Below are 25765 nucleotides of genomic sequence, written 5' to 3' on the forward strand. Positions count from 1 at the left end.
CGCGGTATAGACCAGACATTCCTACCTGACGCTCCGTGTTAGACCCGGTATCCCTACCTGATGCTCCGTTGTTGGCCTGGCACCCCTACCCGATATGCTGGGGTAGTACCGGTACCCCCACCGGTACTCTGCGGTAGTATTGGTACACCCACCGGTACTCCAGGGCAGTACCTGAACACTTACTGGTTCGCTGGAGTACACCTGCTGACCTTACGGGCGTGCTCTGTAGACCAGGCATTCCTACCTGACCCTCCAGGCTAGGCCCGGTATCCCTACCTGATGCTCTGCGGTAGGCCTGGCCCCTTACCCGACAATCTGGGGTAGTATCGGTACACCCACAGGTAATCCACGGTACTTTTGCTATACCCACCGGTACTCCTGGATTGTACCGGAACCCTTACTGGTGCGCCGGGGTACACCTGCTGACCCTACGGGCACACTGCTTTGGACCCACCCTTCCTACCTGACCCGCCGGGGTAGGCCTGGTATACCTACCCGATGTTTCGAGGTAGAACCGGTTCCCCCACCGGTACTCTGGGGTTGGAACGGAACCCTTTGTGATGCGCCAGAGAACACCAGCTGTCCCTTCGTGCGCGCTGGACTAGACCCGGCCTCCCTACCGGACCCCACATGTTAGACCCGCTATCCCTACCTGATGCTCCGCATTAGGCCTGGCACCCATACCCGATGTCCTGGGGTAGTAGCGGTACCCCCACCGTTACTCTGCGGTAGTATCGGTACACCCACCGGTACTCCGGGGTAGTACGTGAACCCTTACTGGTTCACTGGGGTACACCTGCTGACGTTACTGGCGCGCGGTGTAGACCAGACATTCCTACCTGACCCTCCATTTTAGGCCCGGTATCCCTACCTGATGCTCCGTTGTTGGCCTGGCACCCATACCTGATATGCTGGGGTAGTACCGGAACCCCCACCGGTACTCTGCGGTAGTATTGGTACACCCACCGGTACTCCAGGGCAGTACCTGAACACTTACTGGTTCGCTGGGGTACACCTGCTGACCTTACGGGCTTGCTGTGTAGACCAGACATTCCTACCTGACCCTCCAGGCTAGGCCCGGTATCCCTACCTGATGCTCTGCGGTAGGCCTGGCCCCCTACCCGACAATCTGGGGTAGTACCGGTACACCCACAGGTACTCCGCAGTACTTTTGCTATACCCACCGGTACTCCTGGATTGTACCGGAACCCTTACTGGTGCGCCGGGGTACACCTGCTGGCCCTACGGGTGCGCCGCTTTACGCCCACCCTTCCTACCTGACCCACCGGGGTAGGCCTGGTATACCTACCCGATGTTTCGAGGTAGAACCGGTTCCCCCACCGGTACTCTGGGGTTGGAACGGAACCCTTTGTGATGCGCCAGAGAACACCAGCTGTCCCTTCGTGCGCGCTGGACTAGACCCGGTCTCCCTACCGGACCCCACAGGTTAGACCCGCTATCCCTACCTGATGCTCCGCATTAGGCTTTCACCCATACCCAATGTTCTGGGGTAGTAGCGGTACCCCCACCGTTACTCTGCGGTAGTATCGGTACACCCACCGGTAATCCGGGGTAGTACGTGAACCCTTACTGGTTCACTGGGGTACACCTGCTGACGTTACTGGCGCGAGGTGTAGACCAGGCATTCCTACCTGACCCTCCAGGCTAGGCCCGGTATCCCTACCTGATGCTCCGTGTTTGGCCTGGCCCCCTACCCAACAATCTGGGGTAGTGTCGGTACACCCACAGGTACTCCGCGGTACTTTTGCTATACCCACCGGTACTCCTGGATTGTACCGGAACCCTTACTGGTGCGCCGGGTTACACCTGGTGACCCTACGGGCACACTGCTTTGGACCCACCCTTCCTACCTGACCCGCCGGGCTAGGCCTGGTATACCTACCCGATGTTTCGAGGTAGAACCGGTTCCCCCACCGGTACTCTGGGGTTGGAACGGAACCCTTTGTGATGCGCCAGAGAACACCAGCTGTCCCTTCGTGCGCGCTGGACGAGACCCGGCCTCCCTGCCGGACCCCAAATGTTACACCCGGTATCCCTACCTGATGCTCCTCATTAGGCTTGGCACCCATACCCGATGTTCTGGGGTAGTAGCGGTACCCCCACCGTTACTCTGCGGTAGTATCGGTACACCCACCGGTACTCCGGGGTAGTACGTGAACCCTTACTGGTTCACTGGGGTACACCTGCTGACGTTACGGGCACGCGGTATAGACCAGACATTCCTACCTGACGCTCCGTGTTAGACCCGGTATCCCTACCTGATGCTCCGTTGTTGGCCTGGCACCCCTACCCGATATGCTGGGGTAGTACCGGTACCCCCACCGGTACTCTGCGGTAGTATTGGTACACCCACCGGTACTCCAGGGCAGTACCTGAACACTTACTGGTTCGCTGGAGTACACCTGCTGACCTTACGGGCGTGCTCTGTAGACCAGGCATTCCTACCTGACCCTCCAGGCTAGGCCCGGTATCCCTACCTGATGCTCCGTGTTTGGCCTGGCCCCCTACCCGACAATCTGGGGTAGTGTCGGTACACCCACAGGTACTCCGCGGTACTTTTGCTATACCCACCGGTACTCCTGGATTGTACCGGAACCCTTACTGGTGCGCCGGGTTACACCTGCTGACCCTACGGGCACACTGCTTTGGACCCACCCTTCCTACCTGACCCGCCGGGGTAGGCCTGGTATACCTACCCGATGTTTCGAGGTAGAACCGGTTCCCCCACCGGTACTCTGGGTTTGGAACGGAACCCTTTGTGATGCGCCAGAGAACACCAGCTGTCCCTTCGTGCGCGCTGGACTAGACCCGGCCTCCCTGCCGGACCCCAAATGTTACACCCGGTATCCCTACCTGATGCTCCGCATTAGGCTTGGCACCCATACGCGATGTTCTGGGGTAGTAGCGGTACCCCCACCGTTACTCTGCGGTAGTATCGGTACACCCACCGGTACTCCGGGGTAGTACGTGAACCCTTACTGGTTCACTGGGGTACACCTGCTGACGTTACGGGCACGCGGTATAGACCAGACATTCCTACCTGACGCTCCGTGTTAGACCCGGTATCCCTACCTGATGCTCCGTTGTTGGCCTGGCACCCCTACCCGATATGCTGGGGTAGTACCGGTACCCCCACCGGTACTCTGCGGTAGTATTGGTACACCCACCGGTACTCCAGGGCAGTACCTGAACACTTACTGGTTCGCTGGGGTACACCTGCTGACCTTACGGGCGTGCTCTGTAGACCAGACATTCCTACCTGACCCTCCAGGCTAGGCCCGGTATCCCTACCTGATGCTCTGCGGTAGACATGGCCCCCTACCCGACAATCTGGGGTAGTACCGGTACACCCACAGGTACTCCGCGGTACTTTTGCTATACCCACCGGTACTCGTGGATTGTACCGGAACCCTTACTGGTGCACCGGGGTACACCTGCTGACCCTACAGGCGTGCCGCTTTACGCCCACCCTTCCTACCTGACCCGCCGGGGTAGGCCTGGTATACCTACCCGATGTTTCGAGGTAGAACCGGTTCCCCCACCGGTACTCTGGGGTTGGAACGGAACCCTTTGTGATGCGCCAGAGAACACCAGCTGTCCCTTCGTGCGCGCTGGACTAGACCCGGCCTCCCTACCGGACCCCACATGTTACACCCGGTACCCCTACCTGATGATCCGCATTAGGCTTGGCACCCATACCCGATGTTCTGGGGTAGTAGCGGTACCCCCACCGTTACTCTGCGGTAGTATCGGTACACCCACCGGTACTCCGGGGTAGTACGTGAACCCTTACTGGTTCACTGGGGTACACCTGCTGACGTTACGGGCACGCGGTATAGACCAGACATTCCTACCTGACGCTCCGTGTTAGACCCGGTATCCCTACCTGATGCTCCGTTGTTGGCCTGGCACCCCTACCCGATATGCTGGGGTAGTACCGGTACCCCCACCGGTACTCTGCGGTAGTATTGGTACACCCACCGGTACTCCAGGGCAGTACCTGAACACTTACTGGTTCGCTGGGGTACACCTGCTGACCTTACGGGCGTGCTCTGTAGACCAGACATTCCTACCTGACCGTCCAGGATAGGCCCGGTATCCCTACCTGATGCTCTGCGGTAGACCTGGCCCCCTACCCGACAATCTGGGGTAGTACCGGTACACCCACAGGTACTCCGCGGTACTTTTGCTATACCCACCGGTACTCCTGGATTGTACCGGAACCCTTACTGGTGCACCGGGGTACACCTGCTGACCCTACAGGCGTGCCGCTTTACGCCCACCCTTCCTACCTGACCCGCCGGGGTAGGCCTGGTATACCTACCCGATGTTTCGAGGTAGAACCGGTTCCCCCACCGGTACTCTGGGGTTGGAACGGAACCCTTTGTGATGCGGCAGGGAACACCAGCTGTCCCTTCGTGCGCGCTGGACTAGACCCGGCCTCCCTACCGGACCCCACATGTTACACCCGGTACCCCTACCTGATGATCCGCATTAGGCTTGGCACCCATACCCGATGTTCTGGGGTAGTAGCGGTACCCCCACCGTTACTCTGCGGTAGTATCGGTACACCCACCGGTACTCCGGGGTAGTACGTGAACCCTTACTGGTTCACTGGGGTACACCTGCTGACGTTACTGGAGCGCGGTGTAGACCAGACATTCCTACCTGACCCTCCAGGCTAGGCCCGGTATCCCTACCTGATGCTCCGTTGTTGGCCTGGCACCCATACCTGATATGCTGGGGTAGTACCGGAACCCCCACCGGTACTCTGCGGTAGTATTGGTACACCCACCGGTACTCCAGGGCAGTACCTGAACACTTACTGGTTCGCTGGGGTACACCTGCTGACCTTACGGGCTTGCTGTGTAGACCAGACATTCCTACCTGACCCTCCAGGCTAGGCCCGGTATCCCTACCTGATGCTCTGCGGTAGACCTGGCCCCCTACCCGACAATCTGGGGTAGTACCGGTACACCCACAGGTACTCCGCAGTACTTTTGCTATACCCACCGGTACTCCTGGATTGTACCGGAACCCTTACTGGTGCGCCGGGGTACACCTGCTGGCCCTACGGGCGCGCCGCTTTACGCCCACCCTTCCTACCTGACCCACCGGGGTAGGCCTGGTATACCTACCCGATGTTTCGAGGTAGAACCGGTTCCCCCACCGGTACTCTGGGGTTGGAACGGAACCCTTTGTGATGCGCCAGAGAACACCAGCTGTCCCTTCGTGCGCGCTGGACTAGACCAGGCCTCCCTACCGGACCCCACAGGTTAGACCCGCTATCCCTACCTGATGCTCCGCATTAGGCTTGGCACCCATACCCAATGTTCTGGGGTAGTAGCGGTACCCCCACCGTTACTCTGCGGTAGTATCGGTACACCCACCGGTAATCCGGGGTAGTACGTGAACCCTTACTGGTTCACTGGGGTACACCTGCTGACGTTACTGGCGCGAGGTGTAGACCAGGCATTCCTACCTGACGCTCCGTGTTAGACCCGGTATCCCTACCTGATGCTCCGTTGTTGGCCTGGCACCCCTACCCGATATGCTGGGGTAGTACCGGTACCCCCACCGGTACTCTGCGGTAGTATTGGTACACCCACCGGTACTCCAGGGCAGTACCTGAACACTTACTGGTTCGCTGGAGTACACCTGCTGACCTTACGGGCGTGCTCTGTAGACCAGGCATTCCTATCTGACCCTCCAGGCTAGGCCCGGTATCCCTACCTGATGCTCCGTGTTTGGCCTGGCCCCCTACCCGACAATCTGGGGTAGTGTCGGTACACCCACAGGTACTCCGCGGTACTTTTGCTATACCCACCGGTACTCCTGGATTGTACCGGAACCCTTACTGGTGCGCCGGGTTACACCTGCTGACCCTACGGGCACACTGCTTTGGACCCACCCTTCCTACCTGACCCGCCGGGGTAGGCCTGGTATACCTACCCGATGTTTCGAGGTAGAACCGGTTCCCCCACCGGTACTCTGGGGTTGGAACGGAACCCTTTGTGATGCGCCAGAGAACACCAGCTGTCCCTTCGTGCGCGCTGGACTAGACCCGGCCTCCCTGCCGGACCCCAAATGTTACACCCGGTATCCCTACCTGATGCTCCGCATTAGGCTTGGCACCCATACCCGATGTTCTGGGGTAGTAGCGGTACCCCCACCGTTACTCTGCGGTAGTATCGGTACACCCACCGGTACTCCAGGGTAGTACGTGAACCCTTACTGGTTCACTGGGGTACACCTGCTGACGTTACGGGCACGCGGTATAGACCAGACATTCCTACCTGACGCTCCGTGTTAGACCCGGTATCCCTACCTGATGCTCCGTTGTTGGCCTGGCACCCCTACCCGATATGCTGGGGTAGTACCGGTACCCCCACCGGTACTCTGCGGTAGTATTGGTACACCCACCGGTACTCCAGGGCAGTACCTGAACACTTACTGGTTCGCTGGGGTACACCTGCTGACCTTACGGGCGTGCTCTGTAGACCAGACATTCCTACCTGACCCTCCAGGCTAGGCCCGGTATCCCTACCTGATGCTCTGCGGTAGACCTGGCCCCCTACCCGACAATCTGGGGTAGTACCGGTACACCCACAGGTACTCCGCGGTACTTTTGCTATACCCACCGGTACTCGTGGATTGTACCGGAACCCTTACTGGTGCACCGGGGTACACCTGCTGACCCTACAGGCGTGCCGCTTTACGCCCACCCTTCCTACCTGACCCGCCGGGGTAGGCCTGGTATACCTACCCGATGTTTCGAGGTAGAACCGGTTCCCCCACCGGTACTCTGGGGTTGGAACGGAACCCTTTGTGATGCGCCAGAGAACACCAGCTGTCCCTTCGTGCGCGCTGGACTAGACCCGGCCTCCCTACCGGACCCCACATGTTACACCCGGTACCCCTACCTGATGATCCGCATTAGGCTTGGCACCCATACCCGATGTTCTGGGGTAGTAGCGGTACCCCCACCGTTACTCTGCGGTAGTATCGGTACACCCACCGGTACTCCGGGGTAGTACGTGAACCCTTACTGGTTCACTGGGGTACACCTGTTGACGTTACTGGCGCGCGGTGTAGACCAGACATTCCTACCTGACCCTCCAGGCTAGGCCCGGTATCCCTACCTTATGCTCTGCGGTAGGCCTGGCCCCCTACCCGACAATCTGGGGTAGTATCGGTACACCCACAGGTAATCCACGGTACTTTTGCTATACCCACCGGTACTCCTGGATTGTACCGGAACCCTTACTGGTGCGCCGGGGTACACCTGCTGACCCTACGGGCACACTGCTTTGGACCCACCCTTCCTACCTGACCCGCCGGGGTAGGCCTGGTATACCTAACCGATGTTTCGAGGTAGAACCGGTTCCCCCACCGGTACTCTGGGGTTGGAACGGAACCCTTTGTGATGCGCCAGAGAACACCAGCTGTCCCTTCGTGCGCGCTGGACTAGACCCGGCCTCCCTACCGGACCCCACATGTTAGACCCGCTATCCCTACCTGATGCTCCGCATTAGGCCTGGCACCCATACCCGATGTTCTGGGGTAGTAGCGGTACCCCCACCGTTACTCTGCGGTAGTATCGGTACACCCACCGGTACTCCGGGGTAGTACGTGAACCCTTACTGGTTCACTGGGGTACAGCTGCTGACGTTACGGGCACGCGGTATAGACCAGACATTCCTACCTGACGCTCCGTGTTAGACCCGGTATCCCTACCTGATGCTCCGTTGTTGGCTTGGCACCCCTACCCGATATGCTGGGGTAGTACCGGTACCCCCACCGGTACTCTGCGGTAGTATTGGTACACCCACCGGTACTCCAGGGTAGTACCTGAACCCTTACTGGTTCGCTGGGGTACACCTGCTGACCTTACGGGCGTGCTCTGTAGACCAGACATTCCTACCTGACCCTCCAGGCTAGGCCCGGTATCCCTACCTGATGCTCTGCGGTAGACCTGGCCCCCTACCCGACAATCTGGGGTAGTACCGGTACACCCACAGGTAGTCCGCGGTACTTTTGCTATACCCACCGGTACTCCTGGATTGTACCGGAACCCTTACTGGTGCACCGGGGTACACCTGCTGACCCTACAGGCGTGCCGCTTTACGCCCACCCTTCCTACCTGACCCGCCGGGGTAGGCCTGGTATACCTACCCGATGTTTCGAGGTAGAACCGGTTCCCCCACCGGTACTCTGGGGTTGGAACGGAACCCTTTGTGAAGCGACAGAGAACACCAGCTGTCCCTTCGTGCGCGCTGGACTAGACCCGGCCTCCCTACCGGACCCCACATGTTATACCCGGTATCCCTACCTGATGATCCGCATTAGGCTTGGCACCCATACCCGATGTTCTGGGGTAGTAGCGGTACCCCCACCGTTACTCTGCGGTACTATCGGTACACCCACCGGTACTCCGGGGTAGTACGTGAACCCTTACTGGTTCACTGGGGTACACCTGCTGACGTTACTGGCGCGCGGTGTAGACCAGACATTCCTACCTGACCCTCCATTTTAGGCCCGGTATCCCTACCTGATGCTCCGTTGTTGGCCTGGCACCCATACCTGATATGCTGGGGTAGTACCGGAACCCCCACCGGTACTCTGCGGTAGTATTGGTACACCCACCGGTACTCCAGGGCAGTACCTGAACACTTACTGGTTCGCTGGGGTACACCTGCTGACCTTACGGGCTTGCTGTGTAGACCAGACATTCCTACCTGACCCTCCAGGCTAGGCCCGGTATCCCTACCTGATGCTCTGCGGTAGACCTGGCCCCCTACCCGACAATCTGGGGTAGTACCGGTACACCCACAGGTACTCCGCAGTACTTTTGCTATACCCACCGGTACTCCTGGATTGTACCGGAACCCTTACTGGTGCGCCGGGGTACACCTGCTGGCCCTACGGGCGCGCCGCTTTACGCCCACCCTTCCTACCTGACCCACCGGGGTAGGCCTGGTATACCTACCCGATGTTTCGAGGTAGAACCGGTTCCCCCACCGGTACTCTGGGGTTGGAACGGAACCCTTTGTGATGCGCCAGAGAACACCAGCTGTCCCTTCGTGCGCGCTGGACTAGACCCGGCCTCCCTACCGGACCCCACAGGTTAGACCCGCTATCCCTACCTGATGCTCCGCATTAGGCTTGGCACCCATACCCAATGTTCTGGGGTAGTAGCGGTACCCCCACCGTTACTCTGCGGTAGTATCGGTACACCCACCGGTAATCCGGGGTAGTACGTGAACCCTTACTGGTTCACTGGGGTACACCTGCTGACGTTACTGGCGCGAGGTGTAGACCAGGCATTCCTACCTGACGCTCCGTGTTAGACCCGGTATCCCTACCTGATGCTCCGTTGTTGGCCTGGCACCCCTACCCGATATGCTGGGGTAGTACCGGTACCCCCACCGGTACTCTGCGGTAGTATTGGTACACCCACCGGTACTCCAGGGCAGTACCTGAACACTTACTGGTTCGCTGGAGTACACCTGCTGACCTTACGGGCGTGCTCTGTAGACCAGGCATTCCTACCTGACCCTCCAGGCTAGGCCCGGTATCCCTACCTGATGCTCCGTGTTTGGCCTGGCCCCCTACCCGACAATCTGGGGTAGTGTCGGTACACCCACAGGTACTCCGCGGTACTTTTGCTATACCCACCGGTACTCCTGGATTGTACCGGAACCCTTACTGGTGCGCCGGGTTACACCTGCTGACCCTACGGGCACACTGCTTTGGACCCACCCTTCCTACCTGACCCGCCGGGGTAGGCCTGGTATACCTACCCGATGTTTCGAGGTAGAACCGGTTCCCCCACCGGTACTCTGGGGTTGGAACGGAACCCTTTGTGATGCGCCAGAGAACACCAGCTGTCCCTTCGTGCGCGCTGGACTAGACCTGGCCTCCCTACCGGACCCCAAATGTTACACCCGGTATCCCTACCTGATGCTCCGCATTAGGCTTGGCACCTATACCCGATGTTCTGGGGTAGTAGCGGTACCCCCACCGTTACTCTGCGGTAGTATCGGTACACCCACCGGTACTCCGGGGTAGTACGTGAACCCTTACTGGTTCACTGGGGTACACCTGCTGACGTTACGGGCACGCGGTATAGACCAGACATTCCTACCTGACGCTCCGTGTTAGACCCGGTATCCCTACCTGATGCTCCGTTGTTGGCCTGGCACCCCTACCCGATATGCTGGGGTAGTACCGGTACCCCCACCGGTACTCTGCGGTAGTATTGGTACACCCACCGGTACTCCAGGGCAGTACCTGAACCCTTACTGGTTCGCTGGGGTACACCTGCTGACCTTACGGGCGTGCTCTGTAGACCAGACATTCCTACCTGACCCTCCAGGCTAGGCCCGGTATCCCTACCTGATGCTCTGCGGTAGACCTGGCCCCCTACCCGACAATCTGGGGTAGTACCGGTACACCCACAGGTACTCCGCGGTACTTTTGCTATACCCACCGGTACTCGTGGATTGTACCGGAACCCTTACTGGTGCACCGGGGTACACCTGCTGACCCTACAGGCGTGCCGCTTTACGCCCACCCTTCCTACCTGACCCGCCGGGGTAGGCCTGGTATACCTACCCGATGTTTCGAGGTAGAACCGGTTCCCCCACCGGTACTCTGGGGTTGGAACGGAACCCTTTGTGATGCGCCAGAGAACACCAGCTGTCCCTTCGTGCGCGCTGGACTAGACCCGGCCTCCCTACCGGACCCCACATGTTACACCCGGTACCCCTACCTGATGATCCGCATTAGGCTTGGCACCCATACCCGATGTTCTGGGGTAGTAGCGGTACCCCCACCGTTACTCTGCGGTAGTATCGGTACACCCACCGGTACTCCGGGGTAGTACGTGAACCCTTACTGGTTCACTGGGGTACACCTGTTGACGTTACTGGCGCGCGGTGTAGACCAGACATTCCTACCTGACCCTCCAGGCTAGGCCCGGTATCCCTACCTTATGCTCTGCGGTAGGCCTGGCCCCCTACCCGACAATCTGGGGTAGTATCGGTACACCCACAGGTACTCCGCGGTACTTTTGCTATACCCACCGGTACTCCTGGATTGTACCGGAACCCTTACTGGTGCGCCGGGGTACACCTGCTGACCCTACGGGCACACTGCTTTGGACCCACCCTTCCTACCTGACCCGCCGGGGTAGGCCTGGTATACCTACCCGATGTTTCGAGGTAGAACCGGTTCCCCCACCGGTACTCTGGGGTTGGAACGGAACCCTTTGTGATGCGCCAGAGAACACCAGCTGTCCCTTCGTGCGCGCTGGACTAGACCCGGCCTCCCTACCGGACCCCACATGTTAGACCCGCTATCCCTACCTGATGCTCCGCATTAGGCCTGGCACCCATACCCGATGTTCTGGGGTAGTAGCGGTACCCCCACCGTTACTCTGCGGTAGTATCGGTACACCCACCGGTACTCCGGGGTAGTACGTGAACCCTTACTGGTTCACTGGGGTACAGCTGCTGACGTTACGGGCACGCGGTATAGACCAGACATTCCTACCTGACGCTCCGTGTTAGACCCGGTATCCCTACCTGATGCTCCGTTGTTGGCTTGGCACCCCTACCCGATATGCTGGGGTAGTACCGGTACCCCCACCGGTACTCTGCGGTAGTATTGGTACACCCACCGGTACTCCAGGGTAGTACCTGAACCCTTACTGGTTCGCTGGGGTACACCTGCTGACCTTACGGGCGTGCTCTGTAGACCAGACATTCCTACCTGACCCTCCAGGCTAGGCCCGGTATCCCTACCTGATGCTCTGCGGTAGACCTGGCCCCCTACCCGACAATCTGGGGTAGTACCGGTACACCCACAGGTAGTCCGCGGTACTTTTGCTATACCCACCGGTACTCCTGGATTGTACCGGAACCCTTACTGGTGCAATGGGGTACACCTGCTGACCCTACAGGCGTGCCGCTTTACGCCCACCCTTCCTACCTGACCCGCCGGGGTAGGCCTGGTATACCTACCCGATGTTTCGAGGTAGAACCGGTTCCCCCACCGGTACTCTGGGGTTGGAACGGAACCCTTTGTGAAGCGACAGAGAACACCAGCTGTCCCTTCGTGCGCGCTGGACTAGACCCGGCCTCCCTACCGGACCCCACATGTTATACCCGGTATCCCTACCTGATGATCCGCATTAGGCTTGGCACCCATACCCGATGTTCTGGGGTAGTAGCGGTACCCCCACCGTTACTCTGCGGTACTATCGGTACACCCACCGGTACTCCGGGGTAGTACGTGAACCCTTACTGGTTCACTGGGGTACACCTGCTGACGTTACTGGCGCGCGGTGTAGACCAGACATTCCTACCTGACCCTCCATTTTAGGCCCGGTATCCCTACCTGATGCTCCGTTGTTGGCCTGGCACCCATACCTGATATGCTGGGGTAGTACCGGAACCCCCACCGGTACTCTGCGGTAGTATTGGTACACCCACCGGTACTCCAGGGCAGTACCTGAACACTTCCTGGTTCGCTGGGGTACACCTGCTGACCTTACGGGCTTGCTGTGTAGACCAGACATTCCTACCTGACCCTCCAGGCTAGGCCCGGTATCCCTACCTGATGCTCTGCGGTAGACCTGGCCCCCTACCCGACAATCTGGGGTAGTACCGGTACACCCACAGGTACTCCGCAGTACTTTTGCTATACCCACCGGTACTCCTGGATTGTACCGGAACCCTTACTGGTGCGCCGGGGTACACCTGCTGGCCCTACGGGCGCGCCGCTTTACGCCCACCCTTCCTACCTGACCCACCGGGGTAGGCCTGGTATACCTACCCGATGTTTCGAGGTAGAACCGGTTCCCCCACCGGTACTCTGGGGTTGGAACGGAACCCTTTGTGATGCGCCAGAGAACACCAGCTGTCCCTTCGTGCGCGCTGGACTAGACCCGGCCTCCCTACCGGACCCCACAGGTTAGACCCGCTATCCGTACCTGATGCTCCGCATTAGGCTTAGCACCCATACCCAATGTTCTGGGGTAGTAGCGGTACCCCCACCGTTACTCTGCGGTAGTATCGGTACACCCACCGGTAATCCGGGGTAGTACGTGAACCCTTACTGGTTCACTGGGGTACACCTGCTGACGTTACTGGCGCGAGGTGTAGACCAGGCATTCCTACCTGACCCTCCAGGCTAGGCCCGGTATCCCTACCTGATGCTCCGTGTTTGGCCTGGCCCCCTACCCGACAATCTGGGGTAGTGTCGGTACACCCACAGGTACTCCGCGGTACTTTTGCTATACCCACCGGTACTCCTGGATTGTACCGGAACCCTTACTGGTGCGCCGGGGTACACCTGCTGACCCTACGGGCACACTGCTTTGGACCCACCCTTCCTACCTGACCCGCCGGGGTAGGCCTGGTATACCTACCCGATGTTTCGAGGTAGAACCGGTTCCCCCACCGGTACTCTGGGGTTGGAACGGAACCCTTTGTGATGCGCCAGAGAACACCAGCTGTCCCTTCGTGCGCGCTGGACTAGACCCGGCCTCCCTGCCGGACCCCAAATGTTACACCCGGTATCCCTACCTGATGCTCCGCATTAGGCTTGGCACCCATACCCGATGTTCTGGGGTAGTAGCGGTACCCCCACCGTTACTCTGCGGTAGTATCGGTACACCCACCGGTACTCCGGGGTAGTACGTGAACCCTTACTGGTTCACTGGGGTACACCTGCTGACGTTACGGGCACGCGGTATAGACCAGACATTCCTACCTGACGCTCCGTGTTAGACCCGGTATCCCTACCTGATGCTCCGTTGTTGGCCTGGCACCCCTACCCGATATGCTGGGGTAGTACCGGTACCCCCACCGGTACTCTGCGGTAGTATTGGTACACCCACCGGTACTCCAGGGCAGTACCTGAACACTTACTGGTTCGCTGGGGTACACCTGCTGACCTTACGGGCGTGCTCTGTAGACCAGACATTCCTACCTGACCCTCCAGGCTAGGCCCGGTATCCCTACCTGATGCTCTGCGGTAGACCTGGCCCCCTACCCGACAATCTGGGGTAGTACCGGTACACCCACAGGTACTCCGCGGTACTTTTGCTATACCCACCGGTACTCCTGGATTGTACCGGAACCCTTACTGGTGCACCGGGGTACACCTGCTGACCCTACAGGCGTGCCGCTTTACGCCCACCCTTCCTACCTGACCCGCCGGGGTAGGCCTGGTATACCTACCCGATGTTTCGAGGTAGAACCGGTTCCCCCACCGGTACTCTGGGGTTGGAACGGAACCCTTTGTGATGCGCCAGAGAACACCAGCTGTCCCTTCGTGCGCGCTGGACTAGACCCGGCCTCCCTACCGGACCCCACATGTTACACCCGGTATCCCTACCTGATGATCCGCATTAGGCTTGGCACCCATACCCGATGTTCTGGGGTAGTAGCGGTACCCCCACCGTTACTCTGCGGTACTATCGGTACACCCACCGGTACTCCGGGGTAGTACGTGAACCCTTACTGGTTCACTGGGGTACACCTGTTGACGTTACTGGCGCGCGGTGTAGACCAGACATTCCTACCTGACCCTCCAGGCTAGGCCTGGTATCCCTACCTTATGCTCTGCGGTAGGCCTGGCCCCCTACCCGACAATCTGGGGTAGTATCGGTACACCCACAGGTAATCCACGGTACTTTTGCTATACCCACCGGTACTCCTGGATTGTACCGGAACCCTTACTGGTGCGCCGGGGTACACCTGCTGACCCTACGGGCACACTGCTTTGGACCCACCCTTCCTACCTGACCCGACGGGGTAGGCCTGGTATATCTACCCGATGTTTCGAGGTAGAACCGGTTCCCCCACCGGTAATCTGGGGTTGGAACGGAACCCTTTGTGATGCGCCAGAGAACACCAGCTGTCCCTTCGTGCGCGCTGGACTAGACCCGGCCTCCCTACCGGACCCCACATGTTAGACCCGCTATCCCTACCTGATGCTCCGCATTAGGCCTGGCACCCATACCCGATGTTCTGGGGTAGTAGCGGTACCCCCACCGTTACTCTGCGGTAGTATCGGTACACCCACCGGTACTCCGGGGTAGTACGTGAACCCTTACTGGTTCACTGGGGTACACCTGCTGACGTTACGGGCACGCGGTATAGACCAGACATTCCTACCTGACGCTCCGTGTTAGACCCGGTATCCCTACCTGATGCTCCGTTGTTGGCTTGGCACCCCTACCCGATATGCTGGGGTAGTACCGGTACCCCCACCGGTACTCTGCGGTAGTATTGGTACACCCACCGGTACTCCAGGGCAGTACCTGAACACTTACTGGTTCGCTGGGGTACACCTGCTGACCTTACGGGCGTGCTCTGTAGACCAGACATTCCTACCTGACCCTCCAGGCTAGGCCCGGTATCCCTACCTGATGCTCTGCGGTAGGCCTGGCCCCCTACCCGACAATCTGGGGTAGTACCGGTACACCCACAGGGACTCCGCGGTACTTTTGCTATACCCACCGGTACTCCTGGATTGTACCGGAACCCTTACTGGTGCGCCGGGTTACACCTGCTGACCCTACGGGCGCGCCGCTTTACGCCCACCCTTCCTACCTGACCCGCCGGGATAGGCCTGGTATACCTACCCGATGTTTCGAGGTAGAACCGGTTCCCCCACTGGTACTCTGGGGTTGGAACGGAACCCTTTGTGATGCGCCAGAGAACACCAGCTGTCCCTTCGTGCGCGCTGGACTAGACCCGGCCTCCCTACCGGACCCCACATGTTACACCCGGTATCCCTACCTGATGATCCGCATTAGGCTTGGCACCCATACCCGATGTTCTGGGGTAGTAGCGGTACCCCCACCGTTACTCTGCGGTACTATCGGTATACCCACCGGTACTCCGGGGTAGTACGTGAACCCTTACTGGTTCACTGGGGTACACCTGCTGACGTTACTGGCGCGCGGTATAGACCAGACATTCCTACCTGACCCTCCAGGCTAGGCCCGGTATCCCTACCTTATGCTCTGCGGTAGGCCTGGCCCCTTACCCGACAATCTGGGGTAGTATCGGTACACCCACAGGTAATCCACGGTACTTTTGCTATACCCACCGGTACTCCTGGATTGTACCGGAACCCTTACTGGTGCGCCGGGGTACACCTGCTGACCCTACGGGCACACTGCTTTGGACCCACCCTTCCTACCTGACCCGCCGGGGTAGGCCTGGTATACCTACCCGATGTTTCGAGGTAGAACCGGTTCCCCCACCGGTACTCTGGGGTTGGAACGGAACCCTTTGTGATGCGCCAGAGAACACCAGCTGTCCCTTCGTGCGCGCTGGACTAGACCCGGCCTCCCTACCGGACCCCACATGTTACACCCGGTATCCCTACCTGATGATCCGCATTAGGCTTGGCACCCATACCCGATGTTCTGGGGTAGTAGCGGTACCCCCACCGTTACTCTGCGGTACTATCGGTACACCCACCGGTACTCCGGGGTAGTACGTGAACCCTTACTGGTTCACTGGGGTACACCTGCTGACGTTACTGGCGCGCGGTGTAGACCAGACATTCCTACCTGACCCTCCATTTTAGGCCCGGTATCCCTACCTGATGCTCCGTTGTTGGCCTGGCACCCATACCTGATATGCTGGGGTAGTACCGGAACCCCCACCGGTACTCTGCGGTAGTATTGGTACACCCACCGGTACTCCAGGGCAGTACCTGAACACTTACTGGTTCGCTGGGGTACACCTGCTGACCTTACGGGCTTGCTGTGTAGACCAGACATTCCTACCTGACCCTCCAGGCTAGGCCCGGTATCCCTACCTGATGCTCTGCGGTAGACCTGGCCCCCTACCCGACAATCTGGGGTAGTACCGGTACACCCACAGGTACTCCGCAGTACTTTTGCTATACCCACCGGTACTCCTGGATTGTACCGGAACCCTTACTGGTGCGCCGGGGTACACCTGCTGGCCCTACGGGTGCGCCGCTTTACGCCCACCCTTCCTACCTGACCCACCGGGGTAGGCCTGGTATACCTACCCGATGTTTCGAGGTAGAACCGGTTCCCCCACCGGTACTCTGGGGTTGGAACGGAACCCTTTGTGATGCGCCAGAGAACACCAGCTGTCCCTTCGTGCGCGCTGGACTAGACCCGGCCTCCCTGCCGGACCCCAAATGTTACACCCGGTATCCCTACCTGATGCTCCGCATTAGGCTTGGCACCCATACCCGATGTTCTGGGGTAGTAGCGGTACCCCCACCGTTACTCTGCGGTAGTATCGGTACACCCACCGGTACTCCGGGGTAGTACGTGAACCCTTACTGGTTCACTGGGGTACACCTGCTGACGTTACGGGCACGCGGTATAGACCAGACATTCCTACCTGACGCTCCGTGTTAGACCCGGTATCTCTACCTGATGCTCCGTTGTTGGCTTGGCACCCCTACCCGATATGCTGGGGTAGTACCGGTACCCGCACCGGTACTCTGCGGTAGTATTGGTACACCCACCGGTACTCCAGGGCAGTACCTGAACACTTACTGGTTCGCTGGGGTACACCTGCTGACCTTACGGGCGTGCTCTGTAGACCAGACATTCCTACCTGACCCTCCAGGCTAGGCCCGGTATCCCTACCTGATGCTCTGCGGTAGACCTGGCCCCCTACCCGACAATCTGGGGTAGTACCGGTACACCCACAGGTACTCCGCGGTACTTTTGCTATACCCACCGGTACTCCTGGATTGTACCGGAACCCTTACTGGTGCACCGGGGTACACCTGCTGACCCTACAGGCGTGCCGCTTTACGCCCACCCTTCCTACCTGACCCGCCGGGGTAGGCCTGGTATACCTACCCGATGTTTCGAGGTAGAACCGGTTCCCCCACCGGTACTCTGGGGTTGGAACGGAACCCTTTGTGATGCGCCAGAGAACACCAGCTGTCCCTTCGTGCGCGCTGGACTAGACCCGGCCTCCCTACCAGACCCCACATGTTACACCCGGTATCCCTACCTGATGATCCGCATTAGGCTTGGCACCCATACCCGATGTTCTGGGGTAGTAGCGGTACCCCCACCGTTACTCTGCGGTACTATCGGTACACCCACCGGTACTCCGGGGTAGTACGTGAACCCTTACTGGTTCACTGGGGTACACCTGTTGACGTTACTGGCGCGCGGTGTAGACCAGACATTCCTACCTGACCCTCCAGGCTATGCCCGGTATCCCTACCTTATGCTCTGCGGTAGGCCTGGCCCCTTACCCGACAATCTGGGGTAGTATCGGTACACCCACAGGTAATCCACGGTACTTTTGCTATACCCACCGGTACTCCTGGATTGTACCGGAACCCTTACTGGTGCGCCGGGGTACACCTGCTGACCCTACGGGCACACTGCTTTGGACCCACCCTTCCTACCTGACCCGCCGGGGTAGGCCTGGTATACCTACCCGATGTTTCGAGGTAGAACCGGTTCCCCCACCGGTACTCTGGGGTTGGAACGGAACCCTTTGTGATGCGCCAGAGAACACCAGCTGTCCCTTCGTGCGCGCTGGACTAGACCCGGCCTCCCTACCGGACCCCACATGTTAGACCCGCTATACCTACCTGATGCTCCGCATTAGGCCTGGCACCCATACCCGATGTTCTGGGGTAGTAGCGGTACCCCCACCGTTACTCTGCGGTAGTATCGGTACACCCACCGGTACTCCGGGGTAGTACGTGAACCCTTACTGGTACACTGGGGTACAGCTGCTGACGTTACGGGCACGCGGTATAGACCAGACATTCCTACCTGACGCTCCGTGTTAGACCCGGTATCCCTACCTGATGCTCCGTTGTTGGCCTGGCACCCCTACCCGATATGCTGGGGTAGTACCGGTACCCCCACCGGTACTCTGCGGTAGTATTGGTACACCCACCGGTACTCCAGGGCAGTACCTGAACACTTACTGGTTCGCTGGGGTACACCTGCTGACCTTACGGGCGTGCTCTGTAGACCAGACATTCCTACCTGACCCTCCAGGCTAGGCCAGGTATCCCTACCTGATGCTCTGCGGTAGACCTGGCCCCCTACCCGACAATCTGGGGTAGTACCGGTACACCCACAGGTACTCCACGGTACTTTTGCTATACCCACCGGTACTCCTGAATTGTACCGGAACCCTTACTGGTGCACCGGGGTACACCTGCTGACCCTACAGGCGTGCCGCTTTACGCCCACCGTTCCTACCTGACCCGCCGGGGTAGGCCTGGTATACCTACCCGATGTTTCGAGGTAGAACCGGTTCCCCCACCGGTACTCTGGGGTTGGAACGGAACCCTTTGTGATGCGCCAGAGAACACCAGCTGTCCCTTCGTGCGCGCTGGACTAGACCCGGCCTCCCTACCTGACCCCACATGTTACACCCGGTATCCCTACCTGATGATCCGCATTAGGCTTGGCACCCATACCCGATGTTCTGGGGTAGTAGCGGTACCCCCACCGTTACTCTGCGGTACTATCGGTACACCCACCGGTACTCCGGGGTAGTACTTGAACCCTTACTGGTTCACTGGGGTACACCTGCTGACGTTACTGGCGCGCGGTGTAGTCCAGACATTCCTACCTGACCCTCCGTTTTAGGCCCAGTATCCCTACCTGATGCTCCGTTGTTGGCCTGGCACCCCTACCCGATATGCTGGGGTAGTACCGGTACCCCCACCGGTACTCTGCGGTAGTATTGGTACACCCACCGGTACTCCAGGGCAGTACCTGAACACTTACTGGTTCGCTGGGGTACACCTGCTGACCTTACGGGCGTGCTCTGTAGACCAGACATTCCTACCTGACCCTCCAGGCTAGGCCCGGTATCCCTACCTGATGCTCTGCGGTAGGCCTGGCCCCCTACCCGACAATCTGGGGTAGTATCGGTACACCCACAGGTACTCCGCGGTAGTTTTGCTATACCCACCGGTACTCCTGGATTGTACCGGAACCCTTACTGGTGCGCCGGGGTACACCTGCTGACCCTACGGGCACACTGCTTTGGACCCACCCTTCCTACCTGACCCGCCGGTGTAGTCCTGGTATACCTACCCGATGTTTCGAGGTAGAACCGGTTCCCCCACCGGTACTCTGGGTTTGGAACGGAACCCTTTGTGATGCGCCAGAGAACACCAGCTGTCCCTTCGTGCGCGCTGGACTAGACCCGGCCTCCCTACCAGACCCCACAGGTTAGACCCGCTATCCCTACCTGATGCTCCGCATTAGGCTTGGCACCCATACCCGATGTTCTGGGGTAGTAGCGGTACACCCACCGTTACTCTGCGGTAGTATCGGTACACCCACCAGTACTCCGGGGTAGTACGTGAACCCTTACTGGTTCACTGGGGTACACCTGATGACGTTACAGGCACGCGGTATAGAACAGACATTCTTCCTGACCCTCAGTGTTAGTCCCGGTATCCCTACCTGATGCTCCGTTGTTGGCCTGGCACCCCTACCCGATATGCTGGGGTAGTACCGGTACCCCCACCGGTACTCTGCGGTAGTATTGGTACACCCACCGGTACTCCAGGGTAGTACCTGAACACTTCCTGGTTCGCTGGGGTACACCTGCTGACCTTGCGGGCGTGCTGTGTAGACCAGACATTCCTACCTGACCCTCCAGGCTAGGCCCGGTTTCCCTACCTGATGCTCTCCGGTAGGCCTGGCCCCCTACCCGACAATCTGGGGTAGTACCGGTACACCCAGAGGTACTCCGCGGTAATTTTGCTATACCCACCGGTACTCCTGAATTGTACCGGAACCCTTACTGGTGCACCGGGGTACACCTGCTGACCCTACAGGCGTGCCGCTTTACGCCCACCCTTCCTACCTGACCTGCCGGGGTAGGCCTGGTATACCTACCCGATGTTTCGAGGTAGAACCGGTTCCCCCACCGGTACTCTGGGGTTGGAACGGAACCCTTTGTGATGCGCCAGAGAACACCAGCTGTCCCTTCGTGCGCGCTGGACTAGACCCGGCCTCCCTACCGGACCCCACATGTTACACCCGGTATCCCTACCTGATGATCCGCATTAGGCTTGGCACCCATACCCGATGTTCTGGGGTAGTAGCGGTACCCCCACCGTTACTCTGCGGTACTATCGGTACACCCACCGGTACTCCGGGGTAGTACGTGAACACTTACTGGTTCACTGGGGTACACCTGCTGACGTTACTGGCGCGCGGTGTAGACCAGACATTCCTACCTGACCCTCCGTTTTAGGCCCGGTATCCCTACCTGATGCTCCGTTGTTGGCCTGGCACCCCTACCCGATATGCTGGGGTAGTACCGGTACCCCCACCGGTACTCTGCGGTAGTATTGGTACACCCACCGGTACTCCAGGGCAGTACCTGAACACTTACTGGTTCACTGGGGTACACCTGCTGACCTTACGGGCGTGCTCTGTAGACCAGACATTCCTACCTGACCCTCCAGGCTAGGCCCGGTATCCCTACCTGATGCTCCGATGTTGGCCTGGCACCCCTACCCGATATGCTGGGGTAGTACCGGTACCCCCACCGGTACTCTGCGGTAGTATTTCTACACCCACCGGTACTCCAGGGTAGTACCTGAGCACTTACTGGTTCGCTGGGGTACACCTGCAGACCTTACGGGCGTGCTCTGTAGACCAGACATTCCTACCTGACCCCCCAGGCTAGGCCCGGTATCCCTACCTGATGCTCTGCGGTAGGCCTGGCCCCCTACCCGACAATCTGGGGTAGTACCGGTACACCCACAGGTACTCCGCGGTACTTTTGCTATACCCACCGGTACTCCTGGATTGTACCGGAACCCTTAATGGTGTGCCGGGGTACACCTGCTGACCCTACGGGCGCGCCGCTTTACGCCCACCCTTCCTACCTGACCCTCCGGGGTAGGCCTGGTATACCTACCCGATGTTTCGAGGTAGAACCGGTTCCCCCACCGGTACTCTGGGGTTGGAACGGAACCCTTTGTTATGCGCCAGAGAACACCAGCTGTCCCTTCGTGCGCGCTGGACTAGACATGACCTCCCTACCGGACCCCACAGGTTAGACCCGGTATCCCTAACTGATGCTCCGCATTAGGCTTGGCACCCATACCCGATGTTCTGGGGTAGTAGCGGTACCCCCACCGTTACTCTGCGGTAGTATCGGTACACCCACCGGTACTCCGGGGTAGTACGTGAACCCTTACTGGTTCACTGGGGTACACCTGCTGACGTTACTGGCGCGCGGTGTAGACTAGACATTCCTACCTGACCGTCCAGGCTAGGCCCGGTATCCCTACCTGATGCTCTGCGGTAGGCCTGGCCCCCTACCCGACAATCTGGGGTAGTATCGGTACACCCACAGGTAATCCACGGTACTTTTGCTATACCCACCGGTACTCCTGGATTGTACCGGAACCCTTACTGGTGCGCCGGGGTACACCTGCTGACCCTACGGGCACACTGCTTTGGACCCACCCTTCCTACCTGACCCGCCGGGGTAGGCCTGGTATACCTACCCGATGTTTCGAGGTAGAACCGGTTCCCCCACCGGTACTCTGGGGTTGGAACGGAACCCTTTGTGATGCGCCAGAGAACACCAGCTGTCCCTTCGTGCGCGCTGGACTAGACCTGACCTCCCTACCGGACCCCACAGGTTAGACCCGCTATCCCTACCTGATGCTCCGAATTAGGCTTAGCACCCATACCCGATGTTCTGGGGTAGTAGCGGTACCCCCACCGTTACTCTGCGGTAGTATCGGTACACCCACCGGTACTCCGGGGTAGTACGTGAACCCTTACTGGTTCACTGGGGTACACCTGCTGACGTTACTGGCGCGAGGTGTAGACCAGACATTTCTACCTGACCCTCCAGGCTAGGCCCGGTATCCCTACCTGATGCTCTGCGGTAGGCCTGGCCCCCTACCCGACAATCTGGGGTAGTACCGGTACACCCACAGGTACTCCGCGGTACTTTTGCTATACCCACCGGTACTCCTGGATTGTACCGGAACCCTTACTGGTGCGCCGGGGTACACCTGCTGACCCTACGGGCGCGCCGCTTTACGCCCACCCTTCCTACCTGACCCTCCGGGGTAGGCCTGGTATACCTACCCGATGTTTCGAGGTAGAACCGGTTCCCCCACCTGTACTCTGGGTTTGGAACGGAACCCTTTGTGATGCGCCAGAGAACACCAGCTGTCCCTTCGTGCGCGCTGGACTAGACCCGGCCTCCCTACCAGACCCCACAGGTTAGACCCGCTATCCCTACCTGATGCTCCGCATTAGGCTTGGCACCCATACCCGATGTTCTGGGGTAGTAGCGGTACACCCACCGTTACTCTGCGGTAGTATCGGTACACCCACCGGTACTCCGGGGTAGTACGTGAACCCTTACTGGTTCACTGGGGTACACCTGATGACGTTACTGGCGCGCGGTGTAGACCAGACATTCCTACCTGACCCTCCAGGCTAGGCCCGGTATCCCTACCTGATGCTCTGCGGTAGGCCTGGCCCCCTACCCGACAATCTGGGATAGTACCGGTACACCCACAGGTACTCCGCGGTACTTTTGCTATACCCACCGGTACTCCTGGATTGTACCGGAACCCTTACTGGTGCGCCGGGGTACACCTGCTGACCCTACGGGCACACTGCTTTGGACCCACCCTTCCTACCTGACCCGCCGGGGTAGGCCTGGTATACCTACCCGATGTTTCGAGGTAGAACCGGTTCCACCACCGGTACTCTGGGGTTGGAACGGAACCCTTTGTGATGCGCCAGAGAACACCAGCTGTCCCTTCGTGCGCGCTGGACTAGACCTGACCTCCCTACCGGACCCCACAGGTTAGACCCGCTATCCCTACCTGATGCTCCGAATTAGGCTTAGCACCCATACCCGATGTTCTGGGGTAGTAGCGGTACCCCCACCGTTACTCTGCGGTAGTATCGGTACACCCACCGGTACTCCGGGGTAGTACGTGAACCCTTACTGGTTCACTGGGGTACACCTGCTGCCCTTACGGGCGTGCTCTGTAGACCAGACATTCCTACCTGACCCTCCAGGCTAGGCCCGGTATCCCTACCAGATGCTCCGTTGTTGGCCTGGCACCCCTACCCGATATGATGGGGTAGTACCAGTACCCCCACCGGTACTCTGCGGTAGTATTGGTACACCCACCGGTACTCCAGGGTAGTACGGGAACCCTTACTGGTGCGCCGGGGTACACCTGCTGACCCTACGGGCGCGCCGCTTTACGCCCACCCTTCCTACCTGACCCGCCGGGGTAGGCCTGGTATACCTACCCGATGTTTCGAGGTAGAACCGGTTCCCCCACCGGTACTCTGGGGTTGGAACGGAACCCTTTGTGATGCGCCACAGAACACCAGCAGTGCCTTCGTGCGCGCTGGACTAGACCTGACCTCCCTACCGGACCCCAAAGGTTAGACCCGCTATAACTACCTGATGCTCCGCATTAGGCTTGGCACCCATACCCGATGTTCTGGGGTAGTAGCGGTACCCCCACCGTTACTCTGCGGTAGTATCGGTACACCCACCGGTACTCTGGGGTAGTACCTGAACCCTTACTGGTTCACTGGGGTACACCTGCTGACGTTACTGGCGCGCGGTGTAGACCAGACATTCCTACCTGACCCTCCGTTTTAGGCCCGGTATCCCTACCTGATGCTCCGTTGTTGGCCTGGCACCCCTAACCGATATGCTTCGGTAGTACCGGTACCCCCACCGGTACTCTGCGGTAGTATTGGTAGACCCACCGGTACTCCAGGGCAGTACCTGAACGCTTACTGGTTCGCTGGGGTACACCTGCTGACCTTACGGGCGTGCTCTGTAGACCAGATATTCCTACCTGACCCTCCAGGCTAGGCCCGGTATCCCTACCTGATGCTCTGCGGTAGACCTGGCCCCCTACCCGACAATCTGGGGTAGTACCGGTACACCCACAGGTACTCCGCGGTACTTTTGCTATACCCACCGGTACTCCTGGATTGTACCGGAACCCTTACTGGTGCGCCGGGGTACACCTGCTGACACTACGGGCGTGCCAATTTACGCACACCCTTCCTACCTGACCCGCCGGGGTAGGCCTGGTATACCTACCCGATGTTTCGAGGTAGAACCGGTTCCCCCACCGGTACTCTGGGCTTGGAACGGAACCCTTTGTGATGCGCCAGAGAACACCAGCTGTCCCTTCGTGCGCGCTGGAGTAGACCCGGCCTCCCTATCGGACCCCACAGGTTACACCCGGTATCCCTACCTGATGCTCCGCATTAGGCTTGGCACCCATACCCGATGTTCTGGGGTAGTAGCGGTACCCCCACCGTTACTCTGCGGTAGTATCGGTACACCCACCGGTACTCCGGGGTAGTACGTGAACCCTTACTGGTTCACTGGGGTACACCTGATGACGTTACTGGCGCGCGGTATAGAACAGACATTCTTCCTGACCCTCAGTGTTAGTCCCGGTATCCCTACCTGATGCTCTGTTGTTGGCCTGGCACCCCTACCCGATATGCTGGGTTAGTACCTGTACCCCCACCGGTACTCTGCGGTAGTATTGGTACACCCACCGGTACTCCTGGGTAGTACCTGAACCCTTACTGGTTCACTGGGGTACACCTGCTGACGTTACAGGCACGCGGTATAGAACAGACATTCTTCCTGACCCTCAGTGTTAGTCCCGGTATCCCTACCTGATG

Source organism: Accipiter gentilis, unplaced genomic scaffold (genome assembly GCF_929443795.1).
Source record: "Accipiter gentilis unplaced genomic scaffold, bAccGen1.1, whole genome shotgun sequence".
Lineage (NCBI taxonomy): Eukaryota > Metazoa > Chordata > Aves > Accipitriformes > Accipitridae > Astur > Astur gentilis.